The 9546-nt window shown below is 38.8% G+C and overlaps 1 long non-coding RNA gene across 1 annotated transcript; it reads right to left on the minus strand.

The window, feature by feature from the left end:
* Nucleotides 1-5079: 5079 nt before the first annotated feature.
* LOC126762914 (uncharacterized) lies at nt 5080-5675 on the minus strand. The gene is made up of 2 exons (XR_007667527.1): nt 5422-5675; nt 5080-5335 (listed from the first exon to the last, which is right to left on the minus strand). It is a non-coding gene; the product is annotated as an uncharacterized LOC126762914 (long non-coding RNA).
* Between the last annotated feature and the right edge of the window lie 3871 nt (nt 5676-9546).

Genomic DNA, 9546 nt, shown 5'->3' on the forward strand with positions numbered 1-9546 from the left:
AGGGGGCTTAGGTGTCAAAAAATCAATTTTCACTTTTTAGTTGATTCGGATGGAAGATGAGATGCTTTTTCACGTGATGTGATAACTAGTTTTCGCACGTTAGCTCCCTTTTCGTAGACCAGGTCACATATACATATTTATAAAGATAACCATATTCTGGACTAATACTTCAAGTTTGTTATCTTTTTTTTGAAAACGGGTTCCCAGGGAGCGGCAATTTCAGTTCGAGGAACAAAAAAAAAATCACACTTAGCAAAATCTGTTGAATACGGTGATTGATCGATGGTATTCATTGCGTTTTTGGCTTTTGGTTCGATCATAACGTGGCTCGACGCGATAGTGAGATAGCATTGTGTAAAACCCAGAATTGTTCTTCCACAATTTCGGTAGTTTTCGACAGATGTTCTTACGGTAACGCCTCAATATGTCCAACTAGAACTCCTTATTAATCGTCTGTCCCTCCGGAACAAATCACTGTGATTTTTAAGCGGCTTTGGAGTCAAGTTTAGCTTATTTCCCTCTATTCCGATGATGGTTAACTTGTGTGCATGTCAAACTCATAAGCTCATATCTCATCGGCAATTATATAATCCATGAATGTAGGATGGGAAATCGTTCAGACCGAAGCATGTCTTCGAAGCATCTTTGAAGGCTTTGTACGACTCGTAGGCTTGTGTTTATGATAAAACTGAATCACCGTAAGCCTTTTCCAACATTCCCAACGTTTTCGTACACTAAATTTTTTGACGAAATACAAAATTTTAGACAAATTTTTTGTTCGATATTTTTTCCATTGTAAAAATCGCAACGCCCTATTGAGGTGTACCGACTTAAGCAATAAGATGTCATTGGGTGCCTAGTCCGGAATACAATATACGGACGATGACTCATCAAATCGATGTTTTGAGTGATCAAAAATGTGCTCGGTTCAGTCAATGTGTGAAAGCTCGCATTGTTGTGGTGAAAAGTGAACTAGCACAAAAATTGGAATATACATACTACTCAGAATTGTCCACTTTTTCCAAAAAACTGGGCAATCATTTGCTTGAAAGTGCTTCGTGAGCAAACAAATTTTGTTGGATTCGGCTAATCTTAAAGTCTCTTTACAGTCGACTGCTTTTTACTTTCGAGCTCTTACGCGTAAATCCACGATATCATAATATCATAGACGTGTTTCGAAGAACCGCTATTTTTAACATTTCTCTCGACCAATCGAAACTAGCCTTTTTAAGCGATTGACGAATTGTGTGGGATCCAATGTGAACAAATATTCTTTACAGTCAAATGTTCATGGAATATTGAATGCGTGCTGGTTCCACTAATGCCTATAGTTGGGTCAATCTCATGATATTTCTCATGACGAGCTTGCATTATCAATTTGCGCACAGCATCAATAGTTTCGGAAGAACAACTGATTTCGAACGATCTTCAAGAAATTGGTCTGGTAGTGGTCTACGAACTTGATTGAATTCACCATATCATAAACACTGATCCGTGATGGAGCTTCATAGTCCAATTATCGCGCTAAAACATTTAATGTTTAATTCATTTTTTTTGGAGGAAATGAACATTTGAAGTTACTGTAAACGAGACAAATAGTGCTCTTGATATTTGAACGTTTCGAGTATGTATAATGTCAAAATTATCAAACTTTACGATAAAATTGTGAGTTGCCAGAAGATTACCAAATCCCAAAATATAAAAGCAACCTACGTATGTTATTAAATTTAGTTTCGATTTCATTTATGGCAAAAAAGAAGACCTCATCTGAGTTTCAAGAACAGAGTGCAGAAGAATTTCACTTGTGTTGGTATTAAATCAAGTAAGGGAAAGAAAACATGGCTGGCGCGCTGTTATGGATTCAGCTTGAGTCATATCCTCGACTATTTATTGCTTTATAAAGTGGTGGCCCTGAACGCTATCATATAAAGCATCCGGTGCACTCAGCACAAATACAATCTATAGTATCCATCTTGACGCTAAAAACCGTATTTATCTAAACTTAGAATTTACTCAAGATAATCTTTCCGAAACGACAGAAATATGATTATTGAACACGTCTATCCAAGTTATACTCCCGCTGTGCGCAGAGTTTGGTTTAGTCAGGTGAAAAGATTAATAACGAAATACAAGCATCTCACAAGACACATACGGACAAACATATTGTGGATGTGGGTATGTCCATACACTCAGCTCTCTGACATGCCTTTCACTTGACCAAATCAACCATTAACGTTTGTTGCAACGCGACAAATGAAAAGTGCAGGTAGCGACACGACGGTACGTTCGTATACGTATCGTGTGGAAAAATATATGTTTGTGTGTGCGTGCAAAGCGCTTAGTAACACCCTAAAAAGCGTACGTTCATGGCTAGGCCACACAAACTCAGCGGAGGGAATGATTGTTGGCATTTGCACTTGCGGTTGCAATGTGACCGCATTGTTGTAATTAAACGGAAGAAAATACACACAATAATAACCGCAAACTGAACGCATCATCATCACAGCTGACTGCTCGTAATTTCTAGCATTTCGCTTTCATTCCTTTTTGTTGTGGCTGGATAGTTTATGATTCCTGATGTGGTGGCTAAGCAAGGCGCACACACACTTCAACCTCAAGTATTGCACTCGTTCCAAAAACGTGACCACAGTCACATGGACCATTTTATTGGTTTTAACAACGTCAGCGGACCATCGTTGCCATCAAGTTTACTCACACACTTACACACTTGCGTAGTTGCGAAATCTAATTTGGCTTGTAAAGAAATAACTTACAGCATGTAGGTGTAGCAGAGGACCAGATGTCAGCGTGAACCAGTGATGGCGCATTCAATTGTGTATGGTCTTTAGACACTAATAGGAAAACTGCTAAAGTCCCAGACCTCGTATTAAGAGACCGCTAATTGTAGATGCATGATATGGCTAGACAGTCGGTTTCTCAAAAGGCTGAATGGGTCATATTCAGCATCAAATATTATGCCTAAGAAAAATATCGTCGCGTTGATCCGCTTTCCAGCAGGAATGGACGCTTCGTAAGCGAAAAAGCACCTGTGTTGTTTCGGGACAATCAACGCGAACCACATACCAAGGCACAGTTTAAACAATGAACCCCATTTCTTTCCTTGTTTTAAGATTTTCTAACACGGAAAAGGTTAAAACGGGCACCGATTTGCAGAAATAAATGGTAGAATAAAAGTGCTTTTTAACAGGGTCAACTGGAACAATAGATCGAATTAGATTACGAACTGTTGCCGCAACCACGATATTCTTCAGTTTTGGACTAGTACAATTTCCTTTTGTTTCCAAATTTCAAGGTCACTCTCCGAGCAGACATTTTAGTCCAATGCAGAGGTTGTCACCGTCATGGAGACATATGTACTTTTGAGACCTCAAAAAAAAAGCATTTTTCAGGCGGGTCATTTAAGGTGAAATTTTGGGTTAGATTATACTGACGTGCTATCATGCCGTACATAAACCTACTTGTCCTTAGTAACGCCAAATAGAGGTACAGTTTAGTCAGTTTAGTTTGAGGTTGAGCTCCGAAACTCCTAGATACTTAAAATGCGATACAAAGGAGAGGTTCAGCGTCTTTCTCATGTAAATTTCTATGCACTTTTTCGCATGCGATGCCAGTAGCTTGTGTCCTGTCAAGTGGCCAACAGGAACTCACTGTCCGCTTTCCGGCTACATTTACTACTTCCCTGCTTTTAAGGACATTCTTTGAGGTAATGCGATGTGAGATTATTGCCTTAATTGCTGGCTGGCTATCGATGTACATATATATTTATACTTTTTATGTTGTTTCCTGCGTTGTTAACTATCTCGACCTCATTACCAACTGCAAAAACTTTCATCTGGAAAATACTACAGTATTCCAGAAGTTTAAAGGGTTGCCTGTTATTCAGCTCTGAGCAATTTATTCCGACTCCTACGCAGCCATGTTGGAGTCACCTGTTTAGATGTTCTAATTTCTGCTGGTGTGTCGTGGGCTTCTGCACCATCTGCCCTCTGTTAGTGTGACTGGGAACCTTTTCTTCCAAATAAAGCGTGAGGGTATGTGATCTAATTTGTCCATTATACCCCTGCTTATAGAGCTATGCCCGAAGGTCCTTCCAGAGAATTCAGCTAATGCAGCCAAACTTGCAGCTGAATCTGTCGCAGAGCTTTCCACTGAGTCCATCAGTTTCCTTTATGAAATTTTTTCATAGCAGTCGGCAGACTAGAGCACCATAAAGTAATATAGGCTTGATTACCGCCGTGTTACACCAATCCTCCTGGCCTCGGTGTTAGGCCCAAACTGTACCCTAATATTTCCTTACATGCGTATAAGGCACCACGGGTAAAGAGTACCAGATCCGTCTTATCAATATTTACCTTTAGGTGCATGACCCCCAGAGCGTTCTGCATCACATTACTGACTGTATCTAAAAACTTGCATAGCTATGTTGTCTGCATAGGCTATGAGTTTGGGTGCTTACCTTTGAAATTTTTTCAAAAGCTCATTAGCTACAAGTGACCACAAGAGTGCTGACATCGTAGCCGTTAGCGCTAATTTGAGTAACCTGGCTTCGTTCCATTCCGCATTAATCTTCTTGCACCTCAGTAGAGCTTTTATCTTTTCGTTAAGACGTGCCGTACTTTCAGGGCCCATTGACGCTTAAGGTGAAGCTCCATACATAGATAAGCCTAATTTCAAAATAAACTCTTTTATAGAGAAAGCACTTATACTATCAACCTCCTCTTAGATTGCATAGGATCTTAATCGTTGTTATTATTCATGAGAACCACAGGCCATACTTTACATCGATGTTGTGTTACTTGCATTGTGGCATTTAGCTGGTAGTTGTTACTCTTTCTAGGAAGAGTAAATATAACGTTTTCTTTGGCATGTATTAACCACCTACGCAATTCGGTTTGAATTTGGCTTCGGCTTTCCTAGAATACGAATAGAAGAAGGTACTTACATATGTACATAAAGCTGAATAAATCACTTTTTCCCACTGTATGCTTAACTGGGGTCTTACTATCAATGACCACTAAACAATTTTACCTATAATTAAATAAATAAAACAATCGAAACTTCGCTTTAATGCATATTATTTAAACAAATGTGTTCAATATATAAACGGTGCAACACTGAACGAGCCGAAGCTGTAGCCATAGGAGTAACCATACGAGTATGGATTGGTCGGGTAAAGGGGCGGATGTGGTGGCGTGGCCTGATAGTATGCTGTGCCAAAGTCTGGTGGATAGTACGGACCCCGGTTTGCTATAACGATAGGCACAGCAAGAGCCAGCTCAATGGTGCATAGTAGGATTCCAAAAAACAGTAGCAGCTGTAAAATATAATTCATTAAAGTATTATAGGCATTTAAAATTGACTGCAGCGCTGCAAAGCACATTGCATTTTAAGCTCACTCACCAATGGCATCAAGAAATGCATTTTAAACATCACGCGGCGGTGGCGCTTTTATACCCGAAGCTCTCATCTGGCTGCACCATAGGTCAGGCTCGTGCAGATGAGCAAAAACGTAAACAAAATATCCACAGTGATCAAACTTGTTTTAAGTATATGCAGGTTTAATTTTGTATATTTTCAATACACTACCAAGTTGGAGGTTTATAAGTCTACGTTCAGACAAGGACTCCTTTTGTCGCTGATTGCGGTCACACGAGCGACACAAGTGCACAAACTTAAGTAGGAGAATTTTCTGCATTTTCTTTCATACCACTTTCTCAAATTGTTGAATTGAAACTGACCGCTATCAGCAAACTTGAAAACCATTGCAAAGTGAAAAGTAATGCCGAATTGCGTAGCCGCGAACTGCTACGAACGAGAACACTAAGTATGGCACCCGAGTACGAGTGACACGAACACTTCGTCTTTGCTACAAAAACCGGTTTGGGCGACAAAAAGAGTCCTCGTCTGCACACAGTCATATAAAACTCGTTTTTCATTGTTTCAGTATCGCCCGGAACTCTCATGCATGCGGACAGTCTACCCTACCTCATGATGACGTTATTTGGCCGTGAACTTCATATATGTAAGTCGCATTTAACAGAGAGCAAAACAATTGAGTTTTAGGAATTTGCAACAGTAGTGTGCAATAAAAAGTTACTTAAATGAAAAAAGCTTTGGTTATTAGCTATTATGATAGGCTATCATGATTGTATGGTTTGTAATAGTACAATAAATAAGGAAGCCTTACATCGTTAAATGATATTTGAATTTCATTAAGAAACCTCCCATTCTGGCCAATATGTAAGGTATGTATTAAGTAAAGCGGAGGTTTAAAAACCCTTACATTAGGTATAGACTAGGAGAAATATTGCCCAGATTTCCTCAATTTTAGCTAAGAGGATATCTTGTTAGTAGAAAGAGATTCCTTTTGAATTTCTAAAGGTTTCTGATATATTATTTTATACTATAAAGTCAACCGGAATTTCGAAATATGTATTTATGTTTAACAGAGCTAAAGGAAGTATTTTACCCATTTTTAACACAAAAGCATCATGTCATCACAGAAATATTCTCCCCGAGTTTCATTACTCGACCTCACAGATTAACTGATGTGTCCGATAAAAAGTGTGGAGATGAGATTTTTTACGCATGGATTAAAACTTTCGGGGAGGTTTGGTTTCAGTTTTAGGCTTCTGCTTTGTAAAAGGAAGGAATGACTACGAGTATACTACTTATCTCCGCCATTGAGTGATTTAATGACTAGACTGGTTTCAATGCCAGCCTATCTCAATAATTGAGAAATAGGAGCAGATAGGAGCTCCTTTCGATTGGCTTCTTGTGGTTAACTACTCAACTTTTGGACTTTAGACCAAGCGCTGGTCGACTACCAACAATCACAAGTCCTTACTGGGCAACGCTAAATCGTAAGGCTATTCTTCGATTTCAGCTAGGGCCACCTTAGTTATTGGAGTTCTTACTTCGGTATTCACGCAATAATCACCTTACTGAATACCAGCTGCATTAAATATTTGAAAGAAGATAAGATCGAATTATCTAAATACTTTCTCCTCGAATGTCCCGTTTTTGCCAGAAAAAAGGAAGGAAGAGAAAAAAAAGGCAAACAAGCATAATTTTAGACTTTCAGATGAAATAGCGGTAATAGAAGTAAAACACATAAGCAAGTTTCTAACAGGTTCAGAGCATTTTTGCCTATAGCTGATATCCGCTATAGGAGTTTTTCACTTTGCATCAGGACTGTACGTAACGCCCTAAGTCTGACCCATCTAAGCTAAGCTAGACCAACTAGTCGCTTTCTCAAAAGGGTCGGAAACTACTGATCTTCTGATTGCCGATTGCGCAGAAATCTGTAGACAAAGGCTCAAAGCCCTTGGATCCATTTATGTGCAGAAGTATCATATTACCTCAGTTGTGCTCAGCAAGTTGCTGGAATTCATTAGAAAATTTAATTTTAGAAAAATATATTTAGTACCAAATTCTATGGATCCATCTCTATTTTAACATCGAATTTGGAACAAATGCTATCCTCTTTCTTAAATTTTCAATCACAAAGTTTTCAATCAATCATCGATCAAAAATCAATTTCATCAATCCAAAATCAATTTTTTTCTTTGGAATACTTATATCGGCCGTAAATATGTATGAAACACATATATGTATGTATGTATGTATGTTCGCGAAAAGTCGAAAAATTATTTACTATATGAACACAAACTACAATGAAACCCGCTCGCATATGCAAACCCGTGACTAACTTAGAGCACTCACACATCGGAGCACACCGCCTTTTCTCGAAATGCGAACATATAGTACGTATGTACATATGTCACATGTACATGTATTTTTTTTTATGTACATGCATGTATGTTTGCATGTGTGTGCGCGTATGGAAATGCGCCGCTAGAAAAATGTGACAGCATTCATAATCAAAACTGCGGCACGTTGCCAGCAACGCACGCCCTTCATTTGCATAAAACGGATATTTATTTGTTCGCATTTTATTGGCAAAACAAATAACAAATATCTATTTACGCTAAGTTACGAAAGTCCCTCCATTTCATCGTTTAAAAATAGCCACAGGCGATCTAAAAATATTGACGATGTACTCGGGCGACTGATTTTCCGTTATGCTAATGATTCAATGGAAATCTGTGCCTGTTGCATCCCTCTTGCCGGAATATTCAGTGTAGCCTTGCGTCCGGCTTAATAGAATCTGCGTGCTTGTGTGTGTATATGTGTATTTATTTGTGCTGCTGTATGCATATGTATGAGTTGGTGGACTCCTTGTGCGCTCAAGCTTTGCTAATTAAGTTTATCACAGAAGATTTCCGCGCAGATAATTGAAATTTTCTTGTTTACTTCTTATAAGCTGATGGGTTTTGGCTTTAGAAAAACAGATATTGCATAATTTTGGTGGGTTTTTGTTGTGATAACCGTTATTTATAATTAAAATTGTAGCGAAATGATTGCGCGTGATTTCTATTAAGGCTGAAGAGCATTTAAATGTTGACGAGAAAACTCTTAAAAATCTATTTAAAAGGATACGAGTTAGGAAGGGCTAAGTTGGAGCGCAACCGTACATTTTATACTCTCGCAAGGTAAAGTGATAAACATATGTACATATAAGATTTTCGAAAATAGTTTAATTAAAAGTAGGAAGTATGGCAGCCACCATTTACAATCACAATCAAGAGGAGACAGTGTTATTAAAAAGATACTGTTTCTAAATTCCTTAAGGATTTCTTACCTATTGACCGCTAGTTGTGGTACAAAGTCAACCGGCTTGAAAATATTTACTTTAGGTTTATAGCGGCTAAGAGAAGTATTGCATGGATTTTACACATTTTGGTACAAGGACATGCTGTCATCACAAAATTATTCTCCCTGAACTTGAATACTGGAACTCGCTGATTGACTGATATGTTCGGTAAAAAATCAGTCATGTGCACAGGAGTCCACATATTTGGTGGTGCCTGGGTCCTTGAAATGTTTTAGTTCGATTTCGACAAATTTTAGGCATAAGATTAATTGGCTTGAGAACACTATTTGTGCATAATTTTACTCTCATAACTTCATTGGATGTTTGATTTATATTGTAAAGTGAAAGAGTCAGATAGAATACAGAGATTTATTATATGGTAAGTAGGCACAACCTCGCCGATTTTTGGACCATTCTTGAGATATAGCATTACACTTGAAGGTAAGCAGTGGCACTCCCATTGTTTAACTTTTACAGAGAGAGAGAGACAGAGATCGAGAGAAGGAGTGGAGGGTTTGATGACTGTCAGTGAAATCTGCGCCAAATGTCACGTCACATCAAATCAATCACTTGTGTTAAGTATATCAAGTGATCAACTTCTTCTTCTTCTTCTTCTTAATTGGCGTAGACACCGCTTACGCGATTATAGCCGAGTTAACAACAGCGCGCCAGTCGTTTCTCCTTTTCGCTACGTGGCGCCAATTGGATATTCCAAGCGTAGCCAGGTCCTTCTCCACTTGGTCCTTCCAACGGAGTGGAGGTCTTCCTCTTCCTCTGCTTCCCCCGGCGGGTACAGCGTCGAATACTTT

The sequence above is a fragment of the Bactrocera neohumeralis genome, chromosome 6 (assembly GCF_024586455.1).
Source record: "Bactrocera neohumeralis isolate Rockhampton chromosome 6, APGP_CSIRO_Bneo_wtdbg2-racon-allhic-juicebox.fasta_v2, whole genome shotgun sequence".
Classification (NCBI taxonomy): Eukaryota; Metazoa; Arthropoda; class Insecta; order Diptera; family Tephritidae; genus Bactrocera; species Bactrocera neohumeralis.